The sequence below is a fragment of the Chlamydotis macqueenii genome, chromosome 1 (genome assembly GCF_036417535.1).
Source record: "Chlamydotis macqueenii isolate bChlMac1 chromosome 1, bChlMac1.mat, whole genome shotgun sequence".
NCBI lineage: Eukaryota > Metazoa > Chordata > Aves > Otidiformes > Otididae > Chlamydotis > Chlamydotis macqueenii.
Window position 1 is genome coordinate 213,507,395 of NC_141556.1, and position 27,314 is coordinate 213,534,708.

Genomic DNA, 27,314 nt, shown 5'->3' on the forward strand with positions numbered 1-27,314 from the left:
CTACACATTTTCCTGGGATGCTGTCTTGCCTAGAATTAGAGAAATAGAACTAGAAAACCAATGTGGAACAAAGATTTCTGCACAGAGGACACTGAAGTCACTTCAGACTATGAAGTAATAGGTGATAAATAAGATAATGTCCAACATCTCCCAGGCTTCCCTGGTTGGAGAAGTCCAAAGTGAATACATGCAACTTGCTTTGGAGCTTAAGGGTTGATTTTCTAAAGCCCAACAGGTCTGACAGCAGGCTAAAGCAGCAAAGACTATCTTGCCAAGCCTCTGCTTCATGGTTAGATCTAGGTGGCCAAAACACAAACTCTGCTCAATTCTTTTCCTGCCATGGGGGTAGTTCCTGTGCGATAAGCCTCTGTGGTTCACCAAGAGAGACCTTAAAACACAGCTTCTCTTTTGCCTTGTTTGGCTTTTCTCCTCTACGCTACTCCTTTTAAAAAAAGCCCTGTGAGTCCTATCTCCTACACCTTCACTATTCTTAAAAATAAATAAAAAATCCAAAATAAATCAGGTGAAATCACAAACAGGTTCTGAAGTTACTGTAAGGAGCAGGCAAAACAGGTGAGACATGAGGACTTTTCATTGAGAGGAAACACAGGATACTTTTGGTCCCCTCTGCCAAAGACTTCCTGGCAATCCAACTATGAAGAGAGTGATCTTCTATGGGCTGGTGGAGAGACGGACAACAACTCATGAATTGCTCATATCTGCAAGTCTAATGAGGTTCTTTGCTTTCAGAAGTAGCAAAGAGAAGTTTTAAGCAGCCAAAGAGGTGTAAAACCTCATTCTTCCTGGCAGAGAAAGTCAGCTATTAACTGTTGCAGAGACAGATGGTTGGGGAAGTCGAAAATACCCAAACAAGCTAGAAAAAAAAAAAAACACATTAAGTGACATGGACAGCGCTGAGCCCACCCTTCGGGTTGATGCGTCTGTTTCCAGCTCTGAGTTTATGTCGTAGGGGAGGTCCAATTTGGCAGGCCTATAGGAGGACATCTCTTGTGCTTGACAAGCAAGGCCAGCAAACGTCAGGCAAGATAGGCTAGCGTTCAGCAGGCACAGGAAGACTTATGTTACAGAAATGGAGCAATGATTAATTCAGCTGTAAGCAAGTCGAAAGGGAATTTAAAAAAAAAAGTAGAAGGACTGATAAAGGCAATAACAGCAACACCCAGAATTCCCACGCCAAGGAATTCGTCTTACAAGCATGTTTCCTTCGTACAGTGCTTTCAGGCTGAGAAAAGCTATGAGTCTCAGTGTTGCACCAGGGTCACTGACCATTATCAGAAATGCAAACAGTTTTGTGTGACCGCTGCATGGTCTTTACACTGGGAGATGAGACCCAACCCTACTGAGCCAGCATTCAGAAAGCACATGCTAATTTTCAAGCTAGAAGCTGCCAGGAAACCAGTGGAGTTCAGTAGATGCCAGCTTTCAGTTTTATTGTCCAAGAACAAGCCAACTTGTCCAAGAGGGCCTCGCCAGTATTGCCTTGAACAAGCTGCTCAGCAGCGTCCAGGAGGACCAAATAAAAAGAGGTCACAGGATGCTCTTTTGTCCTGTAGAAAGATGAGCTTGACACACTGAAAAGTTCAGTCAGGCACCAGGAGGTGCTGATGGGTTAAGTCATAAGAGTGATGAGGACAACCTAGTGCTGCTCAAAATGAGGGTTCTGGAACCCTTAGCCAGATTAACCAGAAGAGATGCCAGTCACTTGGCTAAAGTTTTCCTGCATTCAAGTAGTATTCCAGCTAGCTGAGACTGTGGTGTTTGGGAGAGGGAGGGCAGCATCCAGGAGGCAGTTGGGAGTTTCCATATTGCAACAGCCAATTGTTTATGCCACTGCCAGTAAGTGGTGGAGACCACAGGGAGGAACCTTTGGGTTACAGCCAGCACCAACCACAGAAACAGGCTGGGTGCAGAGAGGTTTTACTAGGTACAGTCTTAAATGCACATGAGTGCCTCTGACTTCCCCAGACATGGCGACTCCAGTGTGTGTCTGGTCTCAGACCATCAGCTCTGCCAGGGAGGAAGACATGGAGATCATGCTAAGTCATCGCAGTGCATCGCTTTGGAGCTCTGGTGAGCTCTGCCTTGGCACCACGCCTGGAGCCAGCACGTCAGAAATGTTCAGACCAGCACAAGAACACAGCAGTTCAACAGTTTAAAAAAAAAAAAAGCTAAAATAACAGCTCAAGAGTTAAGCTGGGATGAGAGAACACGAGGATCCAGACAGCACCAGGAGTGGCTGTTGACCTTGGCAGAAGACACAGAAGAGGAGGTATCTGAGCTACAAAACCAGAAGAGGCATGCAGGGAAGCACTGAACAGGTCTGGGAGAAGTTGGAATGGAAGGGAGGCTGTTTTGACTAGGACACCCCATGTTCAACCTGAGCACACACACAGCCAAAGTGAGAGAAGAAAGGAAAAGCTATCAGTGGAAGAAGACAAGACCTAGGAAAGCACAGCTAGATGTTGAAAAAAATTCTGATGGGGCTCAAGCACAGACAAAGAATTTAAAAAAAAAAATTAAGAAATTAAAAAGATTGCATATTTTTCCTCTCTACAGATTGCAAGAGTTTCACCATCTTCACCAAGCTGCAAAGCAAAAGTTTCCATCAAGCCTTATCCACTTCCAGCACTTGCTTTTGCTGAGAAATTAAGTGGAAACAGAACCAGTTTTGAACATGCACATGCTGAGAAGTCATTTCTTTTACAGACAAGCTTTCCTACACACCCCCCTGAAGAGTTCATCGTAATCACACGTGAACTGTATTAGCTGGCCCTCCAAGGGGCAGTTTTAATCTTCTCTGGAAGGTGTTAGCAGCTAAAGCAGAAGCCTGTCCAACACATTGCTGTAGAGGGCTTGTCAGCTGCTTTCCCCACAACACATTCCCTGCTACACTGCTGAAAACTCGGTTCACGCCAGCAGAAAAAAAGAGAACTGCATGAACCACGCCAATAGCACTCATCTGAAAATGAGCAAAATGCCTCCACACCCACATGCACTTTAATTGAAACAGTAAAAGAAGGGGAAAAAAAAAAGAAAAAGAAAAACCAGCAAGATTCATTTTACAATCAATACTCTGCACGTCTGCTGTGCAACTGCTATCCAGAGAATTAAGCATGAATGTCTCTGGCTTAATGAGAGGTGGAAAGTCCTAGTTAAATGGATTACAAGCTCTTTATTTCCTATGATTGATTCCTTCCATGTGGCTGCAAGAAACATTCTTCAAAAAAAAAAAATGTTCTTAAAGCACCAGAGAAGCTAAATTAGTGAAGGAGCAAACTCGCTTTCACATTCTTGCTGCTCCTTGCCTCCCATTCTGCACGCAGCCAACGCGTGCGGAGCAGCGCTGAAATACCCTCACTGATCACGTCGGCCACAAGACCTGCGTGCACAAGACCTGTTCCCTCCACATCTTCCAAGATGTCATTTCTGTTTCTATCTCCAAAGCAAACATTCCCCACTTCGTAACAGTTAGCCGCTCCTCTGTAGCGGCCTTGTTCTACAAGCCGGATACTGTTTTGGCTTCCTACGCCAAGAGCACATAAATTAATTTGATAAGGCTCTAATCGCACAACAAACTCCTTCCCCACTACAAGCACACTAGATGTGCTGTGGCCAAAGTAACCAAGAAGAAGAATAGTCAGCAGGATCTGGTGACGTGAAAGACTCTGAGAAGTCAACTCCGTCTCCCTGATTTTGGAGAGCTTGCGGCTCTAGCACTTTTTGTTTCCTTCTCATTGCAACTGCACTGATTTGGAGCCATCAAGACAGACCATCTGACACTGGACAGGCCTTACAGGTATTCACTTTTGGGCAGAGCACTAAAAGCCACAAATTAACTGATGAAGCCCAGGAGCGTTCAACAAGCAGGATTAGGAGACGAACACTGAAGGACTGTTGACTGATCTTTATAATATAAGCATGGGGTGGGAAATACCAAAGTTCTCAGCAAAAAACAAAAGCATGAATGTGTGTTGTCATAGTTTAGCCCCACTCAGGACCAAGCTAAGCAGGCTCTCACTCACTCCCCTCACCCTCCGAGAGAACAGGGAGAGATAAGGAAAAAGGCTCGAGGTTTGAGATAAGGACAGGGAGAGATCCTTGAAGTTACCGTTACGGGCAAAACAGACCTGATTTGAGGAAAACTATTCATTTATTATTAATAAGAGAACCAAAGCAGGGTAATGAGACAGAGAACAAAAACAACTTCCCCCTACACATCCCTCTTCCCAAGCTTAACTTAGTGTTCAATTATCTCCACCTCCTTCCCCGCCCCGAGCAGCACAGGAGGGAAGAGAGAATGGGGGTTATGGTCAGTTCATCACACATTGTTTTTCACTGCTCCTTTCTTCTCAGGGGAAGAACTCTTTACATTCCTCCCCTGCTCCAGCATGGGGTCCTCCCCGGGCTGCAGGGGGATCTCTGCTCCTCCGTGGGCCTCCACGGGCTGCAGGGGCCCAGCCTGCTCCACCATGGGCTGCACCACGGGCTGCAGGGGAATCTCTGCCAGGAGCAGCATCACTGCTCCCCCTCCTTCTGCACTGACCCTGGGGTCTGCAGCCGTTCCTCTCACAGAAATCCTTCACAACCAGCTCAGGCAGACGCCTCTCAGGGTCTCTTCACATCTCATCTCCTCTCCACTTCTTGCAGCCAGTCCAGGCCGAGTTGGGCCCAGTCGGCCGCCCGGCGGGAGGCCAGAGGGTGAGGCCTGCAAGGCCCACAAGGCTCACGCCTCCCCCTCTCTGCTCCTGCACTCCTTTTTTTTTTAAATTTTTTTTCCCCTTCTTAAATACGTTATCACTGAACATTCCATCACCAGTTGGCTCAGCCCTGGCCAGAAGCTGGTCCGCCCTAAACCTGGCCGAATCCGGACAAAGGGGAAATTTCTAGCAGCTTCTTGCAGAAGACTCCATCATAGCCCCCCCTCACTAAACAAAACCAAGTGTGATATGAAGAAATGATGGGAGCTGCTGCCTCATGCCTGAGAATGCCAGATGTGACATGAAATCTGAAAGCAGTTTGAAAGGTTCGTGGTAGACATGTGCACCACATCTCTCAGACCTGAAGATACCACTTTGGACTCAGGAAGGCTCTCAGTGCTGGGGTATCTCTGAAAGGTTGCGCAAGGTCCATCCTTAGACATTTTCAAGACTTGTCTAGACAAAGCTCCAAGCAACCTGGCCTGAGCTCAGCATTGACCCTGCTTTGAGCAGGCTGAGATGGAATGGAGCTCTCCTGAGGTCCCCTCCCATCCGAGTGAGCCAACAGGTCCAAGATTAAAGGAAACATCAAGTGCCAGCCCCAACAGGAGCCTCAACTTCCAGAACACACAAATGCAGGTTTTTCAAGCGAGCAGCAACAGTGCATCCTGGAAGCCTTTCCGTAAAGCTACTCTAAATTTAACATGTAGCCCCCCACAGCTATTCCAGTCTGTGATAAGATAATCCCCTTCCGACAAGCAGTCAGGCCAGACTCGCACAATTGGCTGTTTCCATTTCATCACCTCCGCTACACCTTTCTGCTCATTTGAAAAACATGGAAACAAAAACAATATTAGAAAAGCGAGATATTCACACCTCCCCTCCCCTATCCCTCTTTTGATATTTTGGCTTCTGACAGAGCAAGGGCTAACAGCCAGTTTACCCCTCTTCTGTTTCAAAGATGCTCAACAAAGCACAGGTTTGTCTTGCATTCCTAAGGCCTTTTTTTCAGTTGTTACTGAATTCTTTCCAGTTCTGTATAAATCGGTCTCTGTTCAATGCAAGGAGACAGATGTGACAGTTTCCCTCCCAGAGGATTTACAAGCTCAACATAGACACTGCAGAGTGAATGAAAGTTGATCTAAGGAAACAAGTGGGTAGCAAGAGACAGGTTGCAACCACCCCATCCCACAGTTATTCAAGGCCAGGTAAATATTGTCTCGACTGCTGATGTGTGTGTTCTTTCAAAACCTGGGACTTGGTCTTTAGGAAGACACGAAAAAGAACAAAGTGATTTTACTGTTTGCAGCAGCATAAATCTTTGAGAAGGGAGTTTTCTCAACTGACTTGGCAAGCAGTTGTGATGTTCTCAAACACTTCTCACTTCCCAAAGAACATCTCGAAATGCTGGTCAAGGTCATTCCGATTTTGACATTAGAAGTGACACATCAAGGGAAGAGGAGAGAGGATGAAGTCAGGAAGGAAACCGCCCCTGCATCCACAGGGTGACTCCCAGAGTTAACAGAGGAGGTTCACAGTCATTTCCAACCCATGCCTGGAGAGTCCTGTTCTAATAAAAACAAAAAACAAAACTCCATCTGCCAGTTACATCAGCTTCTATCCTGTTTTCCTTACGGAAAGGACCAGTCACGAGGGATTCACAAACTCATTTACTGATGCAAATCCAAGATCTATTAGCCAAAGTGCTTTCAGTCATTTTTGAGGACTTTTAATACAAAAAGCATTAACCCATTCTTTCCAGCAACCTTTCCAGCATCGGTGACTCTCTTCCAGACAGTTACTGATGGCACCACCGCTCAGCACGTTATCAGTGATGAACAAACTGGAAGATCTAATATAATCATCATTAATGTGAAACAATGGCACCCGCAGCAAGCCGCCTTCACAGTAAGACATTCATCTTCTCTCCAACTCACCTCCAGTGAAACTCCATGCAAAACTAAACAGGAGTTATTTGGGTAGTCAGTAAATCATTGTGAAATTCATGAGGTGATTCTGCCCCTCTGCTCCGCTCTGGTGAGACCCCCCTGCAGCGCTGCGTCCAGCTCTGGAGCCCCCAACAGCAGAAGGACGTGGAGCTGCTGGAGAGGGTCCAGAGGAGGCCACGCAGATGCTGAGAGGGCTGGAGCAGCTCTGCTGTGAGGCCAGGCTGAGAGCGCTGGGGCTGTTCAGCCTGGAGAAGAGGAGGCTCTGGGGAGACCTGAGAGTGGCCTCCCAGAGCCTAAAGGGGGCCTACAAGAAAGCTGGGAAGAGACTTTTGACAAGGGCATGTAGTGATAGGACAAGGGGTAATGGTTTTAAATGGAAAGCAGGTGGATTTAGGTTAGATACAAGGAAGAAATTCTTCACTGTGAGGGTGGTGAGGCACTGGCCCAGGTTGCCCAGAGAAGCTCTGGATGCCCCAACCCTGGCAGTGTTCAAGGTCAGGTTGCACAAGGCTCTGAGCAACCTGGTCTGGTGGAAGGTGTCCCTGCTCATGCAAGGTGGGTTTGGAATGAGATGATCATTAAGGTCCCTTCCACCCCAAACCATTCTATGATTGCTGCTCATCCTTACAGCCATTTTTGTCTTTCCCCCTCCTCATTCACAACCAGCAGGTGACTGATGTCGGTCAGGCAAAGATATCCAGAGTAAACCATGGCCAGGTTATAATGAGCCTTGGGGTCTGGGATGCTGGTGCAAAGCTCTGTCTGCCATGTCTCAAAGCACGAATGCCCATTTAGGTCATTGCTTATGATCCTCAGCCTCATGCTGCAGAGAATATGGTCTTGAGGCAAGACCCCAAGGGGTCCATTAATACGTAGCTATGTAGTTTGGTGGGAATTGCTTCCAGCCCAGAGCAGCTTATCCAAACATCTGGAGCAGCTAAGCAGCAAGTCCCACAGGAGCCCAGAGGCCAGAATGCAACAGCACCAATATTTCTCTTCCCTTCCCTGTAAAACATCAAGCTTTCTAGGAATAGGCCTCAGAAAAAGGAGAGGCTGAAAGTTTGTTTTTCTTAAGTAGCCCTGTTACACTGCAGTAGTGAAGAGGAAAAAAAAAAAGAAAATTAAAAAAAAAAACCTGATTTTTACCAGGGCGAGGCGGTCAGCATCACAGACTAAAGATGAGTTGTCCCAACATACAGTCAGTGCTGATAAGACTGACCGCAGGGAACACGTGTTCATTCAACAAGATGACCTTTCCTTTCCCTAGCTAGAAAGGCATAGATGTCACCACAAAGACAACAAGGGCACTTCGCAAGGCAGACCTCTCAGCACCAGACAAGAAAAAAAAAAAAGGAAATAATAATAAAAGGTTTCCCACACATCTTCTGATGAGCCATCCTTACACAAGCATCAAGGAAACAAGAAAAACACGTGCTAGTCCTCAAGGCTACACTTGCTCTGAAGACAGAAGCACCTACCCAGGTGGGTCAGGCACCTCTCACATCTGGAATACAGCCCAAAACACAACCACATCCCAGGAAAGCAAAGAATGACTTTCTGGAGCACAGAACTCCCACAGGAAAGCATTTTCTTTTTTTCTCACATTCACATCAACCCCCTAGGGTTTATTTATTAAGAGGTTCCCAGGAAAATTAGCCTATGTAACTTGAAAGGGCAAGCCAGCTGCACATAAACACAGCATTTCCAGGATTAAATGCCTTTCAAGTCAGCCTACTTCACTTCCAGTATGCCACTTTGGGTTTTCATCTTCAGTTAATTCAGATTAAGAGCCTGCCTCAATGGGAACATTGAGGAGAAGCTACTGTCTGAAAAAAAAAAAAAGAAAAAAAAAAAAGGACAGATCTTACACTAGCCAAGAGCTAAAAATATCTTTATTTTCAGTTTATTTTCCTAAGAAAATGCAGTGTGATTGCATAACTGTGTCTGTTCTTGTTCTCTTCTGCCCTCCCCTACTCTTCCTTCCCTCCCCAAGCAACAGTGCCCTGGAGCATCAACCTCTTCCAGCCCACAAAGCGGTTACGCACTGGCAAGCTCTCCAAGAGGGGTTGCTGCCAGGTGGGAAAGACTCAAATGAACCTCCCCCACAAGAGAAGAGCGGTTCTAGTCCAGCCTGCTGTCAAAGACTAGTCAGCACATACAGCTGGAGACATGAAAGGATGGAAATGAGAAGATTAAAGATTTGAAATAAGTCCCAAAGAAACTAGAGTTAATTTGCTCCAGGGTACACTATTTTCGGTTAAAATGTAAAAAACATTGAGAGCATCTCCCATTAAATAACTTGTTGTTATTGGCCACGCCAGTTTCTGACACCCTCTTGAACATGTTGAAAGTGTCCTGAAAAAAATACCGGCATATTCATCAAATTAAGAGAAAGCACCAAGTAACCAAAACAGCATCTCTGCAAGTCTGAATTCAGCGTGTTTCAAGGATTAGGCTTTATAACCACTAGAAGCAAACAAAAAAAAAAACTCAGACAAAAAAAAAATCCATCAGCAATACCTTTTGTTGGAATTGTTCTTACACATTACTGAAACTCAAGGGCAAATAAACATGAAAGTTACTGTTCCCTGGATGAGCACACCTGAATTCAAAGCCACCAGGATAGTATCCAAACTGGATAAACCAGGAGACTCTTAATTCAAAGAGCTGGCCAAGAAAGAAAAGGAAAACTATAGATCCAGAAGGGTTGGGTTTTTTTTTTCCTGAAAAAAAATAGTAACTTCCAGACTAAAGAAGGATATTTGGAAAGTATATGTGGGAGTAGAAAATATAAGGTGGGTATTTATCTCTCTGCCATTATGAGAGACTGTAGGAGAAGGCTGCAGAGAGCACTTCTCAGCTGGTCAGACTGGAGAAGGGGAGAAGATGATGGAATTAGGAAAAATAAGCCAGAGGTAAAAACACTAAAGAGGTTGTGCCTGAGGGTGCAAGTACAGAGTAATGGAGAAAGGAGAGTCTATTTACTCAGCGAGGAAGAAGAGGAGGAAGAATCCCAACACACCACATGCTTCAGGCCCCTACTGGGAAGATGTGCAGCAGGAAAACCCAAGGACTGCATTTAGTGAGAATTAATTTATTCAGATTCACACAAGGCTGTAACAAAATACCCTGCATTAACAGGGTAAACAGCTACCTAGGGGCAGAAAAAAAAAATATAATTCCACAATAATGATGACTTTTGGAGACCGTTGTTTGTACCAAGTTCAGAAAATCCTCCTCAAGCACCCTTCAAAGCAACACACCTTCCCCTCAAAAGTATTCCACGGAAGAAACTCCTCAGGTCAATCATTTTCCCAGTCCTTACAGGGCTTAACACAATCTCCCCTTTTATAATATGGCCAGGATCCTGCTAGTCCTCAAGGGCTCATTGAAGGCACAAGACAGAATAGATCTGCACTGACACAAGTTAGCAGGTTAATCTATCATCAATAAGAAAGAGATAAATGGGGGAAAAGGAAATATCAAGTGTGTTTCATGTCTTTGTTCCAAAATCTGGCAGTTTAACAGTTTCTGCATGTCTTAAGAACTATTTTCAACTGAAAACAGGGAATGTGACACGAATGCCCAGTCCGCTTCATCACTGCAGGAGTTTCAGACCTCCAATTTCCCCTTCTTCCATGAGATGTGAGCATCGTGGTCTAGGTAAGACACAGGAGATACAAGAGCTTCCATGCTGCTTGCCACAGCTAGAAGACTTTGCTTTCCCAGTTAGGACACAATTTATAAACCAACACAGGTATCTTCACATCAAGACTGCAGTGTAGTTGATGTGTGACACCAGGTCCACCCAGCTCATAGTTGATCTGACAGTTTCTTGAATTTCTCTGTCCATCTCCAAAGACCATTACCTCCAACAAGTCCTTCATTCCAAAAAAGGATGATCCTATTTTTGCATTCTGAGGGCTTATCAGCAATATGTTTGATGAGGTTTTCCTCCCCATCTCTGCTATCTCTTAAGATGGTTTAAGAACAGCTATGTAAGAGTTCTTCTGGGTTACAATGGGAAGGAAGCACTTTCTCCTCTGACCTGAATTCTGGCAGTATTAGCACATCTTTCAAATCTCTGTAAGCCCCAGCCTTACTGAAACTGCTCATCTCAGATGTAAAACAAACCGCTTAACTCCCTCAAATTAAAGTATTTTAGGTATTAGACCACAGAGCACTTTCTTAACCAGACAGTGACTGTTTCTCCTGAAAAAGCACCGAATGGAGAAACAACACCTGAAGCAGTGTCTTACCTTTTCCAACATGGTCAAACCACAGCTCAGCTGTCATGTAAATCTAGTTTCAGAAGCCCTTAAGCCAAGAAAGCTGGGAAGAAACAAATACATGCATCTTCACGTCAGCAAGAAGGTGATCAAAAAGTCCCAAAGGTGGGTAAGACAGAAGATGGCTAATTCATGAAAAAAAGTCATTCCAATCTCTGCACCCGCTACAGCTAATTGAGTTAAAATAGTTACCCTAGCTCTTCTAAGCCCATAGGTGTCAAGTGAGAGACATCAAGTTTTGCATATTCTTCCTGCCCTTTGTAGGTGAACCACTTATTTTACTCATTTTATTTCAAAGCAGGCCAAAAGAAATCTAAGCAACTGCTAGAAAAATCTCATTTTCTAGTCAATTCAAAGAAAAACACTTGATTTTTAAGAATTCTGTTCTGAATCACGTATCAGTTAAACGCAGCAGACTTAGACCCCTTGGAACACTTTTCTGTGTGATACAGGGTGGGATTGTGGTGTTTCCTGCTCATCTAGCAGTGCTTTTGGAGTCATCCTACTCATCCTGCAACATCATACCAGGCTCTGGCATCCCACAAGATCCAGCTGTGAGTGTTATTTGATCAGCTTGTTCTTCAGATTATTTCATAGCTGACCTGAGCAGGTGGTTGGACTAGATGACCTCCTGAGCTCCCTCCCAATCTAAGCTATTTATTCTGATTTTACGTTAATGTACAGAAATATTTTAAAAATTCTTCAAGGAATGCAAGAATCTGCCCCAAAACCCAGGCTTAGCATTCCAATAAGTTCTCATAAATGCCTTGACAGCAAGTTACAGAGGAACACTTTCTGTTCTGCAGACTGCTTGATCAGAGCCAGGCTTATAAACACACTGGAGCTCAGAGGAACATCTAGCGCTCTCCACCCACAATCTGCCCTTAGAAGATAGCCAGAATCCATGTTCTCTAAGCTGAGTTCACTTACAGGAAGAGCATTCATGCAGAAGAGAAGCTGAGCCTAAAGCATTTCACTCCTTTCAAGCATGGATTGGGAAAACTGATGCCCTAGAGCTCTGGATACGTGCTTGTGAGCCTTCATTTCATTATCTTATCAATCAAGGCAAAACATGGTCCTGTTGTGCAGAAAACACAACTGGACTCCTGCCCACTGCACCAGTAGGACCAGTGTGACCAATCCCAGGCTGCCTCCTGCCCAGAGCTGTGCCACTCACATGCTGGTGTCAACCACATTGTGCAAGAACACTGATGAGCAAGATACGTCCATGTGCTGAGTGATGCCACCTCAAAGCATCATGAGGGTGGTGGAGCACTGTCCCAGGTTGCCCAGAGAGGCGGTGGATGCCCCATCCCTGGAAACATTCCAGGCCAGGTTGGCCGGGGCTCTGAGCAGCCTGATGTGGTTGGAGATGTCCCTGCTCCTTGCAGGGGGGTTGGACTGGATGGGCTTTGAAGGTCCCTTCCCACCCAAACCATTCTATAACAACACAGGAAGCAAACAGAACAAACTATTGCTTACTAGTCAATGTGGAGGGAACTTGGAAGACCAGAGGTGTTGCATTTCCTTCACAGACCCATGCCAATTTTTCTCCCATGCATCAAGACACTGTAGAGAAGCACAGAAGGCAGTGCTCAGGCAGCTTCCATACAGAAGCTGGGCCTCCTGCCCAGAAGAGCACAACCCAGCAACCTGGGAAAAAATGACTACTGCTCGCATTGTGTTCAGAAGCGATTTGGAAAGAGGTGTTAAGAGAATTTAGACTTTTCCCTTGTTCCTCCCTTTCTAAATGGATGTTTCCATTAGAGAAACTAAGCGCTTTACCAAATTTTAAAACAGCCTGAGGTTTACAGCCAACATATAAACTCCAAAAGAGTGCAGCTAGTCAGGATGGAAATATCTTTCCCACCATAAACCCCTCAAGCTCTCAATGCTGGCCAAACTGCTGTAAATCATCTTCCTCTTTAATCCTGGCTATTAGCTTTCTAAGCAACTTCACATATTCTAGCAAGTTGAGGTTTTGGATCATGCTGCTTTCCCAAAATGCCCATTTCTCTCTTTAGCAGCACAGCAATTACAAGCTATTGAGTACCATGTGAGACTTTAAAGTCCTCATCCCTTAGCCTGGATCTTCCTCAGCAGTATTAAAAAAAAAACCAACAACATTTTCACTGGGCTAGGAAACATGTTGTCCAAATATTACTAATACTCATAAAATCAACTTGAATTCTAGGCATTTTCAAATTGAGTTTGCTGTTCGATCCTTTGCCAAGCCCTCAAGAACTTCACATTTTCTCCTTTTTTGTTCCATTTAGTATTGACTGAATGAAGCCTGTTAAAACCTTCCTTTTTTTTTTCACAAACAGCTGATACCACCTGCTTCCAGCAACAGGGATGAGAGCGAGCATCACACAGCCGTTTCTATTCCAGTGACATTACGCAAGTGCCTTCTTCACACACCACCTATGCTTCAGTCCTCCATCTGTTTGGCTTCACAGCATCCCTCCAGAGCTAAAACACGGAGGCAGCTCCATGTCTCGTCTAGCTCAGTCTTTCGAAGGGCTGTTCATGTTTCTTTTCACAGCTTAATAAGATTTTTTGCTCCCCATGCTGGAGAAGCATCTTTGCCACCCAGTGCTTGTTCAGCCTACAGGTTTGAAACCAAAATATGCAGCTTGCTCAGCACACCCGAGCTCAAAAGCCCTCTCTCTGCAACAGGTGGCTCAGTTTTTATGGGGATGTAAGTGTGATTTCTCCAAGATCTCTCCATGAGCTCAAAGTAGACATTTTAAACGTAGGCTCCTGAAAGCACCCTGCATAGGAAAACCTAGGCTACTTACTGTAAGAGATCTGCTAATTTGACAAGTCCAGCTTTGGTGGTTGACCACCAGGCACAAGTTCTTAAGCTTCATAGAAAGTCGCAACAGTCTTGCCTGAAATACTTCAGCCACAGGTCAGGAGATAATCCTGCTGGCCGTTTGGTCATCACTGCAAAGAGTTCCACATGGTCCACAGCCAGCACATAGCCAGATTGCACCCAACTTCAAGATAATGAGTACAACTAAACACTACAGTGCTGTCTGCAGATCAGACCCAGGGTAAACCCAGCCTTATGTCCAGCCAACACAAAATAGGCTGCTTGAGGCCCCATTATAATGTCCCTGCATGGGCAGTTCTCTGCCATGTGCTGGAAGAAGGTCAACCAGTCCAGCTATCCCACTATTACCGCAGAGGTCAAAACACAGCTGGATGCCATAGGATGTTTCAAGCTCACAACACTGGTTTAGTCTCTCGCCACCACGAACCATTGCCTCCACATTTACCTATGGAAAAGTTTCCAAAATATGAGGCTGCTTGGCTTTCAGATAGGAATAGACTCAGTGGTTGTGCCACTAAGGTCACATCACTCTGTTAGATAAAGTAGCACAGAGGGGAACATACCGCATTTAAGACACTCTTTCATACAGGGAAATGGTTTTGCTTTCTTCTGTAGCAAAGTCAAAAGAGTTGAGATGACCCTAAGCTGGTAAACCCCAACTCTACGCCACCAGCTTTCACATCAGCTTCCCCAGTTCCTGGTCCTTTGTTCAGAGACTTCAGGAACCGGACAAGATGCAAAGTAATGGGATCTCCCAGGCTTGCTTGGAAAGGATGTAAAAGCTTTGCTTAAGTTATCACAACTGAACTCCCTGCAGCTTGTTTTGTCCATCCCAAGAGACCTCTTCTACAGAGCAAGTGACAGCAAGATACATCCATCCCGCAGCAGCACAATGAAGCTCTTGCAGAAAATGCTGAGGGTTCTATGCACAGATAGCAGCATCTTAATTCTTTGCTGTCAAGATAAGGAGAAGAATGGAGATTTGGGGATTTTTATGTTTTTTATCATTTATTTTTTTAGAGGGAGTGAGCTAAGTGGCTACAAACTTATGCATCTTACAAGAGCCAATGTCAAAGCTTCCTCCCACTATCAATATTACTTTAGGATGAAAAAAACCACAAACAGTGGCATCCTCAGATCATCAGCTCCAACCCCCTACCAGAATCCACAGGTATCACTGGAGGAAGGAGCAGAGCACAAATAAGACAACAAATCACTGAGTCTTTCATTAAAACCAGAGCATATTTAAGAGCAATCTCATCCTTGCCACTCTCCTTGCTCTTACAGAAACAGCTTGAACTTACCAGTACATAGGATTTTCCCTTTTCTCCTCCCACTCAAGCTATCAAGTGGAAGTGATTGAAACAAAGCCCAAAAAGGGTCTAACACACTCGTGAGTACCTAAAAAGAAGCGGGGGGGGACAAAAGGAGGTTTGCAAACTTCCTCTACAGCCTATCCAAAAAAAGGACACTGGTACAGTTACACTTACAAGCCACTTCTTCCCACCAGCAATTAACATCTTGGCTCTGCCATGTTCTGTGGTAGGTTTCAGAAGAAACATGTATCTTGGTTGCTGGGTAGCCCCAACCACCTTTCCCTACACACTCTAGAAGCCAACCAGACATGATGAGATGACCTCTTCAGACATCAGAATAAACCTGGGGTTTTTTTTTCCAGGAGAGTTTAGCAAGGGAAACACACACATTTCAAGTCTCTTGTGCATCACATGGAAGGCTGCAGAGCCAACTGGATCATCTCTTTTGCCCCAAAAATAAACCTAAATGATCTCCTAGAGCTGACCACTTCACCAAGGAGGGAAAAAAGCAAGTACAGCATCAGCTCCAGCAGATCCAGTGCTAAAACCAGACAATCCCAGCCTCAATTATGCCGTGTAAACAAACATGCTTGGATTTAATTTCAAGATTAAAAAAAAAAAAACGCATCATCTCTCTCCCCTACCAGCAACACCGCATTAACCTTTGTCACCACCGTGACTCTCCTGCCACATCTCCAGAACAAGGCTCATCAGAAGCACAAGAGAACAAGAGCTTTTAAGAGGACAGACAATATTCTTGGCATGAAGTTTAAGATTTGTATTTTTTTTTCCAAACTGCACATTCATGCTTTGTAACAAACATCCTCTGCTACAGAGGCCGAAGCACTGGACTCCCAACTGCAGGGGCTGTCTGCAGCTTTTCTCCTCCTTTATGGAGCAAATATGCTCCAGAAGAGTTTCTCACTACCAAGTTCTTTATTTTCAGCTTGGCAGCCATAAGTCGTATCCAAGATAGTCTCTATCTTTGTATTATGACAGTCCTGAATTTTTGCTTTAAGTTACAATGCAGTTTATTAGCTGAAAGGATTTCTAGCTGCAATTATTGCCTAGTAGGAACTGAACTGATATCCATTCATCATCCCCCTACTTACAAGACAAGATTGCACAAGAAAGCCAAAGCTCATCATTGATTTCCTGCTAAAGTCAGATCCTAGAGGCAGAAGAAACTCATTATGTATTTTAATCTTGTTGGGCTTTGAAATTCTCCTCACGAGATGGTTTAACGAACACAATGTTAGCAGCAAAACTGGAAAGAGGAGGTGGCCAGGACTTCACCAGCACAACAGCTCAAACATTTTGCCTGTTGTTACCCATGCACCACAGAGAAGGGATTCCAGGTTTAGGCAAAGGATGGCAGATTTATGCATAGGTTCAGCAGCCACTGAGCTATTCTTTGCAGCAATGTGTGCCATTGATTGCACGTAGAACAAGCTCTTCAATGAGACGCTTGCCCAATGTGCAAATATCACTTGGGCACCAGCAGCTGAACAGAGACGCGAGAGGCTGGAGAGTTCAGAATGACACTGGTTTATTTGAACCACACCTGGAGGCGAAGGGAAGGTCAGATGCAACACAACAAAGCAAGAAAAGCTCTTTATAGAGACAGGGATGTTGAGCAGAAGGTAACAAGACCTTTGCAGCACTCCTGTTTGACCGCAGCATCATCCAGGGACTAGAGTCACATCCCACGGTTGCAAAACGTGATTCTCCCCCTTTCCAGCAAACAACAGGAATACACGGCTTAGGAGGGGTATTACAGTCACAAACCAGGTTACCTTAGAAGTCCATCGTGATAGTTGCGTGCCCTGCGTGGGGAGGATCAGCTATGTTCATGCACACACAGAACGCGTTTCATCTCTGAGGGCATCTCAAGCAGAAAGACAAATTGCCCCTTTCTGCAACACCTCCCCAGATGATCTTTATACACCCACGTGCCACACAACTCTGAAAAGTGGCTCTCAGCATGTAGACACCCTGCTTTTAAAACACAACAGCACAACTTAAAACCTAATACCGGAACAATAGGACATCCGTATGGATTAATGAGAACAGCAGGCTGGATGGCACGCATCAGAGGGAACAAAGAGAAATCAAAGGTGCTTTCATTGCAATTCCCATATCTGCCCTCAAATTAAGTTCTTCCAGCTCTTTAAAGACACTCAGACTCTATCCTATATTTACTTTTAAGCAGTCTTCCTACTATCAATGCTTGAACATGCAAAAGCCCCGAGGAGAGAGATCAAACAGCAGGGCAGGATGGGGAAGAGTTCAGCTCCCAAAAGGTCATTCCTGTGCAGAGACGTCTCAAAGCCGCTGACACTTTTTGGCAGCGAAACATTAGCAAAGGAGGACAAATGGGAACAGACGTGACATCGCCTGCTATTTGCACAAGTCTTAGACAGATTCAGGTTGCAGTTTTACTTATATAAAGCAGATAGCAGGTAAGACCCTGAAACTTTGTTGGAAAACGAAGGCAAGCCATTTTTAGCTAAATGTGTCTACACGCTACAAAAAAAAATACAAAGCAAGAGACTCAGTGAAGTATTATCCTACTTCTAAAATACAGTGAAAACCCATTAAAACAATGATCATGTGGCATTAATATAGTTCCTATCACTTTTACCCATACACTTGTCTTCAGACCAAACAATTCGCTTTATATTTCAAACCAACCAAAAAAAAAGCAAATAGGCCTTTCAAGTATATAACAACAAAAAACCCACAACAAAAGTCACCTACACAGGTGAAGACAGACCAGAATCATACAGCAGGTTTTTCTTTCCATCACAGGCTGAAACCCCCCCCTATAAAAAAAAAAATTCCTCAGTTTCAGGATGTTACATTCCCCTTTTCACCAGAATACTGAAAAAAATCTGCTAGAGGTGCTGAATCACACAGGAAACCAAATCTTGCTTTCAACTGCGGACAAGAAACAGCACTGAGAACTGGAAATCCTAAAAAGAGACTCCCCCTCGACCCCGACTCCCAAAACCACAAGACGAATTGCCATCATGCTATGAGGGGTAGAATAGACAGACCCAGGTTTCTGCAAATATCTTAAGGGAAAAAAAAAAAAAAAAAAAAAAAGACATGCCAATAGGTGGTGCCCCTTTGCACCTTAAAATCTACGGAAACACCTAAGGATGCTCCCCACCATGCAGCCCATCAGCTGACCCCCATCTCCTGTCCCAGCCCCATCACACCAGACCTCATCCGGCATGCCTGTTACTTCAGAACACTCTTTCAACAAAGCTTTTTCTCACGGTGCACAAAACCGTGACGAAACGATCCTTCGACTGCCCTGCAGCGCTTCAGCAACGCTCGGATGCTTCTCTGGTTGCCACGAGCCTGCTGCGCTCAAATCTCTCTCTTTTCTCCCCACCAGGACATTGCAGAGCAGCCACAAAACACACAGAGAAGCGCCGAAAAGAAATCTCACCATCACGTTTGCAGCACGGATGATTTCATCCCAATTACTTGCTCTTGTCATGCGAAAAGAGCTACAGGAGAAAATTTAAATCCTGATGCAGACGATCCAACAGCCAAAAATGAAGACACTGCCCCAAGCATTTATTTCAGATTTTTACATGCTGAGATCAGCCCTTCGGAGTGTGAGGAGTCTTCCAGAAGTGCTTTCGGAGGGCAGACAGACATTAAAGCCCAATTATACATCTGAATTTAAGTCTTCGCCCTCTGATTTAGGGGAGTCTGAGGAAAACACATGTACAGGAACAGCTCGTTTAAAAAGGGGACCTGAAAAAAGAAAGTGTGCAAGTTATGCAGAGAAGCCAAGCAAAGAATGCAAATTCTGACCTACTTCTCCCTCCCGGCTGGGAGAGGGCACGAGGCAGCTGCTATTGCTGCTCTGCAAGCACAAGAGATGAGCAGGAGGCCTGCCAAGATTTCTGTGGTGATGCCTCTTCCAGACGCAGGCTGCTCCGTGCAGGCTGCTTGCAAGGCAGCAGCAATCGTCATTCTGCCCAGGCAACAAGACCACAACCACCCAGTCCAGCCGCAGATGAACTCAGGATGAGCAGGGGTCTCCGAAGAACCCAACTTCGGCTCATGCCAGCAGTATTTCCCACTGGACTCCTCTGCCAGCACCTGCCTCAGTTCTGCCTCAGGCAGGATGGGGAAGAGCAGCATCTTCCAGGCAGGTGGGAGTTCTGGTGCCTTCATAAAGCTTCTCTCAAAACCAGCCTCCAAGATTGGAAGGGGGACAGGGACATTGAGGTGAAAGACACATTGGCTTGATTACAACACCAATTGGACACCCATGGACAGCAGCATCTTTTCAGATGAAGATCCACATGAAAGCCATCCACTTTTCCAGTGCAAGAGGCCACTGGTGCAAGAAAAATACCGAGGAGAGGAACAGGGAGCCAGAACAGGAAGAGTTTCACTCAGCAACTCCTCCACTGGAGAAAGTTTCTCACTCTTACGCAAGCTGAGGCTCTCAAACCAGACCTTCGTGCTGTACTACCTACCCAAGAGCCACTGACCTTCTGCAAGGTCAGTCTGCAGGAAAGTCACTGGCCTTCAGTCACTTTTCACCCCAGCAGGACAGAGTCCAGTCAGCCCAGTTACTGCGACCTGAGATGAAGTGGAATCAGGTGCAAGATTCATCCTACAGTACTTTCCATCTCGGAAAGTTCAAGTTTTCTACACCCTTAAAAAACTGGGAGCCATCTTAGGGAGTCATGAGGACTCTGCCTTCCAAGAAATTCCGCACACGTTTCTGTAGCAGAAAGCTATCCAGACGAAAAAAGAAATAATTCATCTGGTCTCACACAGATACGAGTTGATTGGGTCAACCATCAGCTTAGGTTAGATGAGTCTGAGATGCATTACAGCAAAATATTCTCACGAAAGCACCAAGCTGTGTCAGCACAAGGTGATGTAGAATAAATGCAACCAAGAAGCAAGAGCTAGTCTTGTACCAACCGGATATTTCACCCAGGGCATATGATGCAGCTGGCTTTTGCCAGTGAGCTCACACTTGGTGCTGGTGCTGCTAGAGCAATGTGTGGGTGGAGGCTACTGGATGCTCTTGTCTTATTGCAGCCAGCTGAAAAGAAACTGGGACAAGCAGAGAAGCACTGAGAGTAGCAATTTTCCAACAGCTCCAAGTCTCAGCACATTTCCAGCCATAACATATAGGAACATGGTGACCGCAGCGGGTAGAAGTTACCTGCCAACTTTCAAGAGATGGGAAGATGAGCAGTACTGATAGTCCCACATCCCAGCAGGAGAAACAAGCATCTAAAACTTTCTCTAGGGATGCATTTCCAGAAATGCACTGGTTTCTCATCAGTTCTGTCATATTATACACATTAATCTCTTAATGATACAGTCTGAGTTCTATTATTCAGCATCTTCCAAACCTCCTCGTTGGCATAAATGCAGTTACAGATAGAGCCATAAAGTCCTTGCTGTACTGGCCAGCAATCACAATTTCTGTCCAAAGCCTACAGCAAACTCTGATTATAAAGAAGGCTTTGTTCAGCCAGTCTCCTTCCTTTCCCTTGGGAAACCTATAAGTCAAAAGACCAATAAATGCTCGTAATTTATTACGTGGCAAGACAGCCAGGCAGTTAAGAGAGAACTGAGAGCTAAGCCGAGTTTATGTTTGAAATGGTCACAGAGCCCTGTGGCGGCAAGTCAAATTTGTTGCTCCTCTGTTTATATGCACATAAATATTTGGGGGTGAAAGGATGTGAAGCAGAGGAGGATTATCAGCATCACAGGCCCGTTGGGCAAAAAGATGCAGTTCAGAGATTGTGTTGCAAGAAAAGAGGAAAAAAACCCCACAATTTACCAGGAATCAGATAGCTCCAATTTAAAGAGTCTGTTTATCAGTGTTGATTAAGGAAAGATCGGTTTCATCCTGAAGGACCACAAGTGAATCACCACAAGCCCTTAGAGCTCTCATCCCTCATTAACAGATGCCACTACCCTGGGCTCCGGAGGCATCTCTGGTATAATTTTGATGTTTAAGTAAACAAGAACCGCATACGTGGTATTTGGGATTCTTCCAGCCTCCCAAGCATCCAAGTAACCCTCCAGCAGCCATAGAATCTGGTATCCTGCTCATCACCACCTATGAAGACACCAAAGCACAACCTGCCAGATGATCCCTTATTTCTCTCCAGGCTCTTCCTCAGGGATTAGAGCATTCAAGCACCACCTGGATAATTCACTTGCCCATGCCTTTTCTGTAGGGCTGCAGTCAGAGCAGGCAGGGAAACTTGGCTGCATTTCAGTTAAGCACATCAGGCTTCTCCAGCTTCATGGGATGCAGCATACAAGAGATCTCCCTCTGCCACCCTACAGAAGAAAGAGCTGGGATGTTAAATAAAACACTCAGTCTTTCCCACCAAAACAGGTCTGGAAACAGCCCAAGGGTTTGGACAGGTACCTGGGATGCACAAGAGACTTTCAAACCTGTGTTGTCTTCCTCCTGTGTCCCAGGTGAGCTGCCTGCCTTGTCCATCAACAGCACTTCTACCCACACCAAGAGGGAGAGAGCTCTCAGCTCCAGGATGGAGAGTCACCAAGCACATTATACCACTGTTGCTTTAGGTTTAGCTAGCAAGCAGACACAGAAGAGCTCCCAAGGTCTGCACTCATCTGAACATCTGCTACAGGAATAGCACAGGAATACTTTACCACTCAAAAATATTTGTCCTCAGCAGCCTTGCTGCTCTGCCAGCAACCTGCCAAACTCATTTGGCCACATAACTTTACCAGCCAACCCCCATCAGATTTGTTGGCAGCTGCTGGCTACTCTTCCCAAGGATACAAGGGTTTAGCAGGTTGTTCAAGGTTCCTGGCAGGACAGTGCTGCCTCTACTTTCACACAACACCTGTGCTGGTGCCCCAAGATCTCAAACCAGTTCTGAGCAGGTCAATGCATCACAGCTGATGACCTGATGCTCTAATCAGGGTCTAGGTTGTTCCCCCTGCAAGGAATCAAGCACCACACAGACCCTCCCCTATTTTAGAGATGTTCACCATGGTGCTCCTATGGAGATCTGTCCCCACCAAGTGTTGGACAATAAAGACATTTAACTCTACATTGAAACTTTTTGATTTGGAGAAATTTAAGATACTGAACTTATGTATAAAGAAGAATGGGATGGAGAAAGTACAACATAAGCAATTAAGTGTTTTGGACACGGCAGACACCACGTGGGGGACAGGAGAGCACCGTAGCTTGACAAAGTAAGCAGATGGTCTGAGTCTTGGTGTGGCCAGTCTCAAAGACATTTAAAAGAAATAAATATGCACCTCTGCCTCCACTTCCAAGGAGACGGTGGGACAACCATCGAGAGAAGTAGAGACATTTGTTATTTCATATCAAAAGGAACTGGTCAAGGAACCCAATTCTTGCCTCTGAAACTGCACTGTGTTTGTGAAACACGTGCCTGGGAGCATGAAAACTAGACAGGATTTCTTCTCGCACCACTTTCTACCTTTACCAGCCCTCAGCACAGCTTCCCATCAGCTCCTAGACCCACCTGCACACCCACTCCCACTCTTCATCAGGTCACCGATGGGCTCTGTGCTCTTTGCAAGGAGGAATGGCCTTTCCCCATGAGTTTGCAGAGGGCCCAGCAGCAAGGGACAATCATTTTCATTTCATTTGCCACTGAGTAGTAGAAATGTACCTCAGTAATTTAAAGTGTTTTTTTTTCCCTTGTAACAGTAATAGCTACTACAGGAACTCGACAGCATGTCTGCTTAAAACAACCAGCGAGGCAGAAAAACACTGGTTCATGCTGATCGTGCTGTCCATTCTTCATCCTTTGAGGAACATAGCAACTGTTCCTCTAAGAAAGGCACAGCAATTCTTGTGCAGGAAATCCAACGTACAAGCTGTGCTGTCTGCTGAATAAAGCACTGCTTGGGTCACTCTGCTCTTTTCAAGTCCGCAAGCTTTTCTCCGTAACTGAAGGCAGAAATTCTCAGATTGCCGTGGACTTCAGAAAATCCCAACAGCCAACTGTCAGATTCAAAAAGGGAAGGGAAGGGTAGCTCATCACAATCTGCCCCAAGAAGCTGGACACCTGTCCTTTTTTTCCGTATCACCCCGGCCTCTCTTCCAGCAATCCCATGCTGATAATTTAACTAGTTAGCTGGGAAATAAGACTTCTCAGATCTCCTTCCTTTTCTCCCAGTTCTCCACAACTGAGCTGGGATCCTCTCCTGGCCTTTTCCAGAGAACTTTTATTAATGCATTGAATATACATGGGCTCATGCACTACTGCACATGGGCTATTTAAGCCATCAACCCAAAAATATACTACAAGCAACTAACATGTTCCAGAAATGTTCTGTAGCATCTTCATGGAATAGCTTCAACACTGTCCTGCTGCACAGCTTCTGGCCCAGAACTTCCTTCTTCCGCATCACTTTGGGAGACAAAGGCACATCAACTCTTCTCTAACATTTTTAGAGAGATAACGTTGTAAACTAGCTCCCTAGCATGTTTGGATAAATGTTGATTAACTGTCTCTCTACTCTTACAGACCTAGCTGGTTTAGGAGTCTTAACTGCCTTAAGTTTTAAGAAGGTCACTTTTATATCTGCTAGGAAAGCTGTATTTTGTTCTGCACCACATCTAGCCTTTTTAGATTCAGAATTAAAGTCTTTATACACAGCTCAGAGCAAGATGAAAGAGAGCATATGGATTTGTCATCACCTCCAAGGCAAGTTAATATCCATCAATCAAAAGGAGAAAGCAAGTCAGACAAAGTAGGGTTTAAAAGTTCAGAGCAGCAAAGTCATTCTTGCAGCAGGAAAGGCAGATCAGCTGCTAAGAGAGTAGCCAGTTGCATTTGGATGAGATTCACATGCGATTGAGGGAGTCTAGGGACATCTCAGGACCACGTTCTGCAGTGGACACAGTGGAAGAGGAGATCTCGAGTCATCATCCCCATTTCCCTTTCTCCATCCCTCTGTGAGAGACAGCAATTTCATCCTCTGAAGTTTACATTAAACCAGGGAGGGCCAACAATCTTTTTCTTTGCACCCTTGATGGGAACGGCATTCACCAAACAAGAAATAGCGGTGGGGGAAAATCAACACATCACAAACACTTCCTGCTTTGCAAGTTTAATCCCTCCAGCAGCCTATTAACACGTTTCAGAACAGTTACCTGCCAAATAGTAGATTTTCAGTTGCACTGAACAGTAACTAAGATACTCAACCTCCAAGAGTCAAAGAAATGGTTGTGCAACCTACCAAGGTCTCAGCTGGGCTTCCTGCGAGTGGCTCTGGTGTCCCACCAAGCGCCGGCTTGCACAGAAATGCCTGTCTTCAAGGCTCTGTCTTTGCTAAGTTTTCCTTACTCTGCCCCACAGGTTCATGTGTTAAGAAAAACTGCACAGTTGCACAAACCTTGTTTTCCAAGAGGCCAAACAGGAGGAAGAAATTAAAGTCAAAGCACTGATTTATAAAGATGTTGATTTATACACCGCAAACATATGCTGGGATGGGGAGGAGGGTACATCAGCACAGGCAGTCTGAGTCAACACATCTTTGTTATCAGCCTCCTGTCATCTCTGGGACAGGGATCCAACCGCCACGGAGAGCGTGACTCCAAGCCAGCGTGTCCAGGTCTGCCAGGCCCAGTGATTAACTGCACAGATGTTAATTACAGGATGTAAACAGTGCCCTCGCCTGACCCATAACTTGACATCAGGCATTTACAGCTCAGCTGGTGCTCTGGGGAACCAGTCGGCCATGCAGGGTGGTTGCATGCATGCCACCTCTTGTCAAGGCATTGCAGCCCCTTCTCACCATCCTCCCAATTTGGGGCAGGAGACAACATCAAGCATGACACCTTTACTTTGTATTTCTACCTCCCCTTTTTCCATTCACAGGGTAGAAAAGAGTCCTCAGTGTTAAGAACTCAGAGCTTCTACCACAAATAAGGCATCACATCAGCCCAAGCATCCAAAAAACACTTTGAGGGCAATCTTTCTGGGAGATGGGAGAGTGCTTTCACAGTCCACAGCATCCACAGAAGCTGGTGGTTCACTCTCACAAGAAGCACCAGAAAGAGACCTTTAAACACTTCCAAAATTTCCTCTGCCACAAAGGCATCACTGCTCTCACAGCAGTATTTAGCAACAAATGACTCCCCAGTCAACATCCCACAGCAACTGCCACCGTGTGACCAAGACAGACGATGCTGGCATCTTAATACATGTCACTGTGACCTTCTGCTGCTCCAGGAATAAACAGAGGCATAACAAGATAACAGAAACGCAAGTACACCAAGGAATAAAGCAGTTATTCCTGATAAATATTCATCAGCATCTTTCCCTGCTGCAATCTTCCCAAACACTTTTTATCCAAACACCTGGGAGAGGATAAGAGTAGATCCCACCAACCCAGGAGACATCTGACTCTTCTAGTTAATAAAACCAACACACAGCTTTACAAACACACTTCTGAGCCTCTCCACCAAAGGAAATGCAGAAACAAGCACTCTCCCACCTCCCAGAAAGGTTGCCCTCACGTTAGCTTTCCTCCCAGTATTTCTGTAGGCAGCTTTTGAAACATCTGAAAAGCACCATTTGGTGCTAAATTCATATCCAGAAGGCACAGACACTGAAAGGGCACATGAAGCAGAGTCAGGATTTCTGGACTGCTTTTTAAAGCATAAGCACTAAGAAGATCAGATAACCCTTAGGTGTAGTGAGCGGGTGTTAATGAGAACTCAACACCAGCCTCTGGTTTTGGGTGCTCACTTTGGATGCTGAGAATCAGCCCTTCCCCATAAAGGGGCCAAAAACCACTTATGCACAGCATTTCCAAGTACCAAATGTGGTCACACACAGACTGAATCCTCTTACGTTGCACAAAACAGTATCTGTCCCTCCATCCTTCCACCCGTGCAATGCTGGGACTCCAGCCCATCTCACAGGGATTGATGTATAAAAACATGCAGGACCAGTGGCCCATGCCTGCTTAAAATGAATGGGGCTCCTGCACCCTACAGTGCAGTCATCATAGAATCACAGAAGGGTTTGGGTAGGAAGGGACCTTCAAAGGCCACCCAGTCCAACCCCCCTGCAAGGAGCAGGGACATCTCCAACTACATCAGGGAACTGGGCAGGAGCAAGGCACATCCCATGTCACTGTCACCCATCCCAAAGGGGTAGAAAAGTCCCGGGGGGACAGGACTCATGCCAACATAAGCCACAATCACATTTCACTGGTGCTTCCAGCTACACCCTGCACACTCGGGGTTTTTCTTAGCCAGACCTTCCCTCCCAATGGCTCCTCCGATACTTTAAAAACTATTTTCCCTCATTATTTCCCCCACACACAGCACAGTATGAAACACAAACTAATAAGCTCCTCTGAGGTCAAACATGATGGGCACAGATAAGGTCAGTCTGGTGCTTATCTCCCACAAAGCCGCCTATTATTAGCAAAACAGGCTCAACTCTAGGAACCGTGCATTAGTGCGGATCAGCCAGAGCAACGCGGAGCGGCCAGGCCACCACACGGCTGTCACCTCAAAGGCACCCGGCTCACACCAGCGTGCTGCAGGAGGCCAGCGGAGAACTGGGATGGTTTTACTTGGGGATGAGGGAGCCCTTGAATTAGGTGCCCCTTTGCACTACGGCTCTCGACACAGCTTTCCAGTAACTGGGTAAGAATGCAGAGCTTAAAAAAAAACCACAATAATTTGGGGGTAATTTTTAGGTTTAGAAAAACTTCCATTTTCTCTCCATGCTTTTGCGGGCAGCCTCACTCATCTGCTGCTAATCTCTGCTCAGACACTCTCTGTTGACATCAATTCTGATTAAGTACAGGATTAAACAGGGTGATTCAGACGACCAAGGTCAGGCTGAACGGGAGCTGAAGCCACCCTTGCAGCAGCAGCATGGGCCTGCCCCATCCATGTCATTCACATTCCCTATTCCCAAAGAACATGACAAAGGTCGTCCATGGCTTTCTGCAGCACCAAGCTAAGGTTGGTGCCTTTGCACAGGGTCTGGGGATAAAACTGCAGAGACATAGCAGCGTACAGAAGTCCAAAACTCACCCCAGGAGGTGAAGAGCCTTCTGGGCTCTTTGCAAGATGGTTCCACCGAGAGCGGCAGGTCCAACATCAGAAGTGATGGCCATCACACAGCTCTCCTGCAGAACACCTTGGCATA

The 27,314-nt window shown here is 45.6% G+C and overlaps 1 protein-coding gene across 6 annotated transcripts in view; it reads right to left on the reverse strand.

Moving 5' to 3' along the window:
* The window catches only part of GDPD5 (glycerophosphodiester phosphodiesterase domain containing 5), a 172,615-nt gene that overhangs the window by 118,967 nt on the left and 26,334 nt on the right, over positions 1-27,314 (reverse strand). Inside the window, exons 1-2 of one of the 6 annotated variants that reach the window (XM_086739758.1) lie at positions 18,572-18,814; positions 17,872-17,936 (exon numbers count right to left, since the gene is read on the reverse strand). The exons of 3 other annotated variants lie outside the window; for them this stretch is intronic. The gene's annotated coding sequence lies outside the window, so the exon portion shown is untranslated. Of the gene's footprint in view, positions 1-17,871; positions 17,937-18,340; positions 18,362-18,571; positions 18,815-27,314 lie in introns of those variants that run through there. 2 more of the 6 variants (XM_086739760.1, XM_086739761.1) reach the window with 2 other exon arrangements.